Raw genomic sequence first — 5,364 nt, forward strand, 5'->3', positions numbered from 1 at the left:
AGATGCCACCTGTGAGGGGCTGGGGGTGGCGCCCATCATGATGTATACCTCACTCCCGGGTTTGCAGCCATAAACAGACATCAGCCCAGTTCTCATAGGCGAACGTCCGGAGAATGACAGTGAGGTCTATACGAACAGTGTCTCTAGAGTTGTGCAGTGCACAGCCTGTACAACGATACATGGCAATGTTGCTTTATGGGAGAGAGAGAGAGTCACAGAATAATAACCAGAGTCACGGAAACATTCAATCTAGATCAGTAAAGAGGTGAAGGAGTCAAGGGGGCGAGAAGGGGTTAACAGATTCCAGAAGGACAGAGCTGGACAAGGTAGGTTGAGGCCATGCCTCAAGAGATCTGGCTTAACTTCAGGGGAGGGAGCTGGTGGGGAGAGGGGTATGTGTGAGGAGACCCGGGGCTGGTTTTCCAACTCCAGATCCCTGGGGGGCCTCTGGGGGAGTTTAGGGCATGCTGGGAATGTTGCGCATTCCATTGCCTTGGGCTCCTCCAGAGGGAAAGACCACGTGGGTGGACAGTGGTCCTTTGTGCCGCAGCGGGGTGGCCCCAGCTCCCCCGCTGCGTGTTCTCTGGGGTTGCTTGACCTCTCTGGGCAGGTGTTTCATGGGGAAAGCAATTTTCTTTCCTCTGCAGGGCCTGGTCCCGGTGTCTACTCTGTCAGGGACAGAGGCCAGCTCTAGGTACTGGCTGCTCCTGGCCTGCAGGTGGGATGAGTGGCAATGTGGTCACCTGAGGGCGGCTCTGTCTGTCACCACCCTTCTTAAGCCACCTCTCTGAGGACTGTGTGGTTTTTAAAATACAGACCTGCCGCTGCGGGGGCCCTCGGCCCAGGGTTGGAAATGGGGGTGTCTCTTGCACACCCCCAGACGCAGCCGGCAAGGTCCTGGGATCGGGATCAGAATCAGCAGGAAAGGACAGCCAGGACTCCTCTTGTGTCCCGCGTGCATGTGCGGGGGGTCAGGGTCCTCCTCACCTCCGACCAGCAGCAGAGCCCCAGAACTCAGGTCTCTGGTCTTGGGACTCCAGCAGCCTGGCTGAGCAACCGACCGTGGACACAAGAGCCAGACAGGAAGGGCCGGCCTGCGTGGTGGCCGAGGCAGGCTGCGGCAGGAAGATTGCAAATCTGAGCCCAGCCTGAGCAGTCTGAGGACTTAGCGTCACCCTGATTCAACATTGAAAATTGGCCAGCCCAAGAATGTAGCTCACTGTGAAGACCCCAGTTCAATCCCACTCCTGAAACAAACAGCGAAATCCTGGAAAGTAATCCTGTGTCATCTTCACACCGAGTGGGGTCAGCTGACTTAGTCCCACCACGCAGGAGGCTGAGGCAGGAGGATTGCTGTGAGTTCAAGGCCAGCCTGGGCTACACAGTAAGGCCCTGTCTCAAACCACAAAACCTTTGAAAAGCAGAGTAAAAAGTAAACACTAGGAATATCAGGACGATCCACCTTTCCGGGAAGGGAACAGCAGAGGCTGAGCGCCTGGGTCTCTATTCTCGTCTCTCTGATACATTTTGGGTGTGGAGGGAGGCACCCTGGCATGCGCAGTCTACCAGGGTGATTGTCTTTCCAGGTGGGTTTTTCCAAAGATACCATCTCATCTCGCTCTCTCTCTTTGGAGGTTGAACCAGGGCCTCGGGGCCTTTGCACTGAGCTATGTCCTCAGGCCTTTGCACTTTTTGACAGTCTGACCGTGTGACTAAGTTGCCCAGGCTGAGTTCAGACTTGAAATCCTCCTGCCTCAGCCTCCCAGGGTCCTGAGATCACAGGCAGGCGCTACCACATCAGGCTTCGCCCATTCTTTAGCTGCCGTGGACTCTGGTGCTCCCCTCTGTGGCCCTGGCCTCCCTTCTAGTGGGAGAATGGAGGCGGGGCAGCGAGCAGCCAGAGGCCTGAGAGCTACTTTCGCTTTCCTGGAACCCAGCTGCCTGCTGGCCCGGCTGCCTCGTGAAGAGAGCCAGAGAGCCGCTCCCCGCCCAGCAGCGGAAGTCAACCAAAGGCACAGGAGAAGGCGCTCAACTCTTCTGCCTGGGCCCAGCTCCAGCCTCGGGGCCTCGGGGAGACCCCATCTGACTTCTGTGAGGCAGACCAGCCCCAGTGGGGCCCGTTCAGGGCAGTGGCCCAGGATGGCTTCCAACTGGCACCAGCCCCCTTCCTCAGCTCCCGCGTGCTGGATCACAGGTGTGTGCCACCACACTGGGCTTTGATTTAGCACTTTACAGCGGGAGAGACACACTGACTCTGACTCGTGATATCTGAACGGAGGTGGAGATGGTGGGATCCACAGAATAGTGACAGGGAAGTGCCAGCACACATGGTTCACCCCAAGTCCAGTTTCCTGCGGGTCTAGTGAGCACCCACCTGGAGGGACCCGCGCCACGGGACCCTCAGTGCCCCCAGGGGTGCACCTAGCTTCGCTCTGTTCTCCTTCACCCTGCCCTTCCCTCTGCATAAAAACAGCCTGGGGGCCGTGTCTCTGAGAGATAGAATTTAAGTTACCCAACCTCTGTGTGCCTCAGTTTCCCAACCTGGTGAGGGGCGCAATGATGGCACCCACTACTTCGATTGCTATGGGGATCGAGTCCAGGCATGTAAACTGAATAGCAGTGAATGCTCTGTGACAGGCACCAGCTACCGAGTATTTGCAGTCTATGAGTATTGTCCCCATGTTACAGATGAGGAAACTGAGGCATAGACATCTGGGTGGTTTGTCCAAAATCATAGAGATCAAAAAATAAGAGCGAGACAGAACTCGTAAAGATCAACCTGCCTCGGCCTCCTGAGTGCTGGGCTCACGGCCTGTTCCCCCATGCCCAGCTCCAGATTGGGCAATTTATAGAGAGTAGTGGTTTGATCGGCTTCTGGACTGGACTTCTGAAAGTCTGGAGGACAGAATCAGCCTCCAGCTGCTCTGCTGCACGGCGAGGACATTGGTGGAGAAGCACTCAGTGGCTGGCTCGAGGCCGTCTTCTCCTTGGCTGATGCCACTCTCAGGACCTCGCCTGACCCTAACCATGTCCCAAGGCCCTGCCTCCAAATGCATCAACCTGTGGGGGTGGCTTCTGACCTTCAAATCAGCGTGGGATCAGAGCACACCGGCAGCCTCCATCCCTGAATTTTGCAAACTGCCCAGCCACCTCCAACGGGAAGCTCATGGTTGCCTTAACTCAGGGTGATTGTAGCTTCCTGCAATGCCCAAAGCCCAGTGCCCATTCGGGGCTTCAGAACTGCGGATCCTCCTGGTGATGACAGAGTGGGCGAGGTCAGAAACACCCACAAGCTGGGAGCCGCTGTCCGGGCCCAATCTGCTGAGCCAGGAGCAGGCTCTTGGCAGCAGGAAGTGAAGAGGGGCAGAGGGAGACACCAAGCTCGCACCCTGCCCATGGGCCCAGCAGGCCAGGGCTGTCCAGCCGCCCCTACTCCTGCAGGAGACACGTCAGCTCAGCGACAGGGACAGATGGAGCCCTGGTGGCCTCAAGGGCCTGGCCTGAGGTAGCACAGGAAGTGCGGCAGGGCTGGACTTCCCCCTTGCTGTGTGACTGTGAGGAGCTCACTACATGTCTCTGAGCCCTTGTCCGTGCTGTAGAATGGAAGATTGTGCATAAGACACACACCCCAGGCTTCTCCAGAGCAGAGAAGGAAGCCTCAGTGGGAATCCAGTAACCCAGCTGCCTCCAGCTGCCTGGCAGGGGTGTGTGTGTGACAGACAGACAGACAGACAGACAGACAGACAGACAGTGGCTCTAGAGATGGTAAAGGAACAACTGAACCTAGCTGTGTATTTTCCTGCCCTTCCTAATCTCACGACCCTATCGTGTCCATTTTACAGATGTGGGAACTGAGGTCCACAAAGATTCCAGCCCAGCTTGTGTTCCTAGGTAAGGATGGACTCTTTCTACCCCTTAAATTCCTTTTATAAGCAATAAAAGAGCCAGGTTGGACTCTTTCTACCCCTTAAATTCCTTTTATAAGCAATAAAAGAGCCAGGTGGAGTCCAGAGCCACACAGCTTTTTCCATAAAGGATGAGCTAAGCCAGGGATAAAGGGATAAAGGGATAAAGCTCAGCAGCACAGCGCCTGCCTGGCAAGTGTGAGGTCGTGAGTTTGATTCCTGGTATGAAAGAAAAAAACAACACAAAACAGAAGATAGTGAGGGCGGGATGGTGTGATGGATTGAAAACTGGCCCTAAACAGCAGCTGAAGTGAATCAGCGCGGCGCAGAGGGTTCCGGCCCACCTGAGGACTGCTGGAGCCGAAGAGTTGTTGTTTGGTGCTGTTGGTTCTGTTGCTGTGGGAGCTTCTTCCCTGATATGAAGTCAGCTGTTCTCACCATCGGAGGAGCTCGGGACCTTGTTGTCGCTGAGAGTGGCTGTGGTTCACCTTGGGGGAGCTCTGGTCGTCACTTTGAGTATCGCTTCCTGGGTCTGCAGGGGGAGAAGCTTGCCACGCTGGCGTCCTGACATGAACTCAGCTGTTCCCAGTGTTAGAGGAGCTCAGGACCTCAGTGTCACTGAGGATGGCTGTGGTACTTTTGGGGGGAGCCCTGGTCCTTTGGGTATTGCTTCCTGGCTCCAGTGCAGAACCCTCAGCCTGCTGGCACAGATCCTTCACCCCACTGGCATAGACTTTTTGGCTTCCACCGCTGGCCTTTGGGCCTTCCCAGTGCAGATCCCTGAAAGAGACTTGTATGAGTCTTGTTGGGAGCTCTAGGCCTCCAGCTGGACACATGGGGGCATTATCATGGGCTCTAGGTCTTCAACTGGACCCATGCAGGACATCGCTGTGGGATCCAGGCCCTCAGTTGGATTCCTTGGGTCTCAGTGTATGGACAGATTTCTTTGAATTTGACTCAGGTGACTATTGTGACATTTACAATTACGTGTGCTGTATTTTCTTGTTCTCCTTGCAAAACCTTGACTACAACAGACAGTAAATATTTTAGGCTTGTGGGTCCTGGGCATCTTGGTGATGATGGTTGTCCTCTGCTGTTGGGTGTAAAGGCAGAAACAATCTATAAATGATGAATGAGCACAGGTGTACCAATAAAGCTTTATTTACAAAAACTGGCACAGTTCTTCCCCTGCTACTCAGAGGGCTACAGTGTAAAAATCCTAGTAAGTGACATCGAGGATGTGGAGAACTCGGGGCCCCAGAACTCTGCTAGCGGGCGTAGCATGTGCAGCTGCTTTGGAAAAATGGTAAAGCATAGAGTTAAGCATGTGGACCGGCAACCCCACCGCTAGATACATACTCAACTGAATTTAAAACATACGTCCACCCAAGAACTTACACCCCCCTACTGCGGATGCATGGATAAATTAGCCAACACGGCACCGTCACAGAATGAAATA

General features: G+C 54.9%; 1 long non-coding RNA gene across 1 annotated transcript; it reads left to right on the top strand.

Annotated features, from left to right (window-relative positions):
• The first annotated feature begins 1,934 nt into the window (after positions 1-1,934).
• On the top strand, positions 1,935-5,076 carry LOC134470641 (uncharacterized). The gene is made up of 2 exons (XR_010039643.1): positions 1,935-2,194; positions 3,843-5,076. It is a non-coding gene; the product is annotated as an uncharacterized LOC134470641 (long non-coding RNA).
• Positions 5,077-5,364: the final 288 nt, after the last annotated feature.

Source organism: Cavia porcellus, unplaced genomic scaffold, assembly GCF_034190915.1.
Source record: "Cavia porcellus strain 051 isolate PalLab524CR breed Dunkin Hartley unplaced genomic scaffold, mCavPor4.1 scaffold_16, whole genome shotgun sequence".
Classification (NCBI taxonomy): Eukaryota; Metazoa; Chordata; class Mammalia; order Rodentia; family Caviidae; genus Cavia; species Cavia porcellus.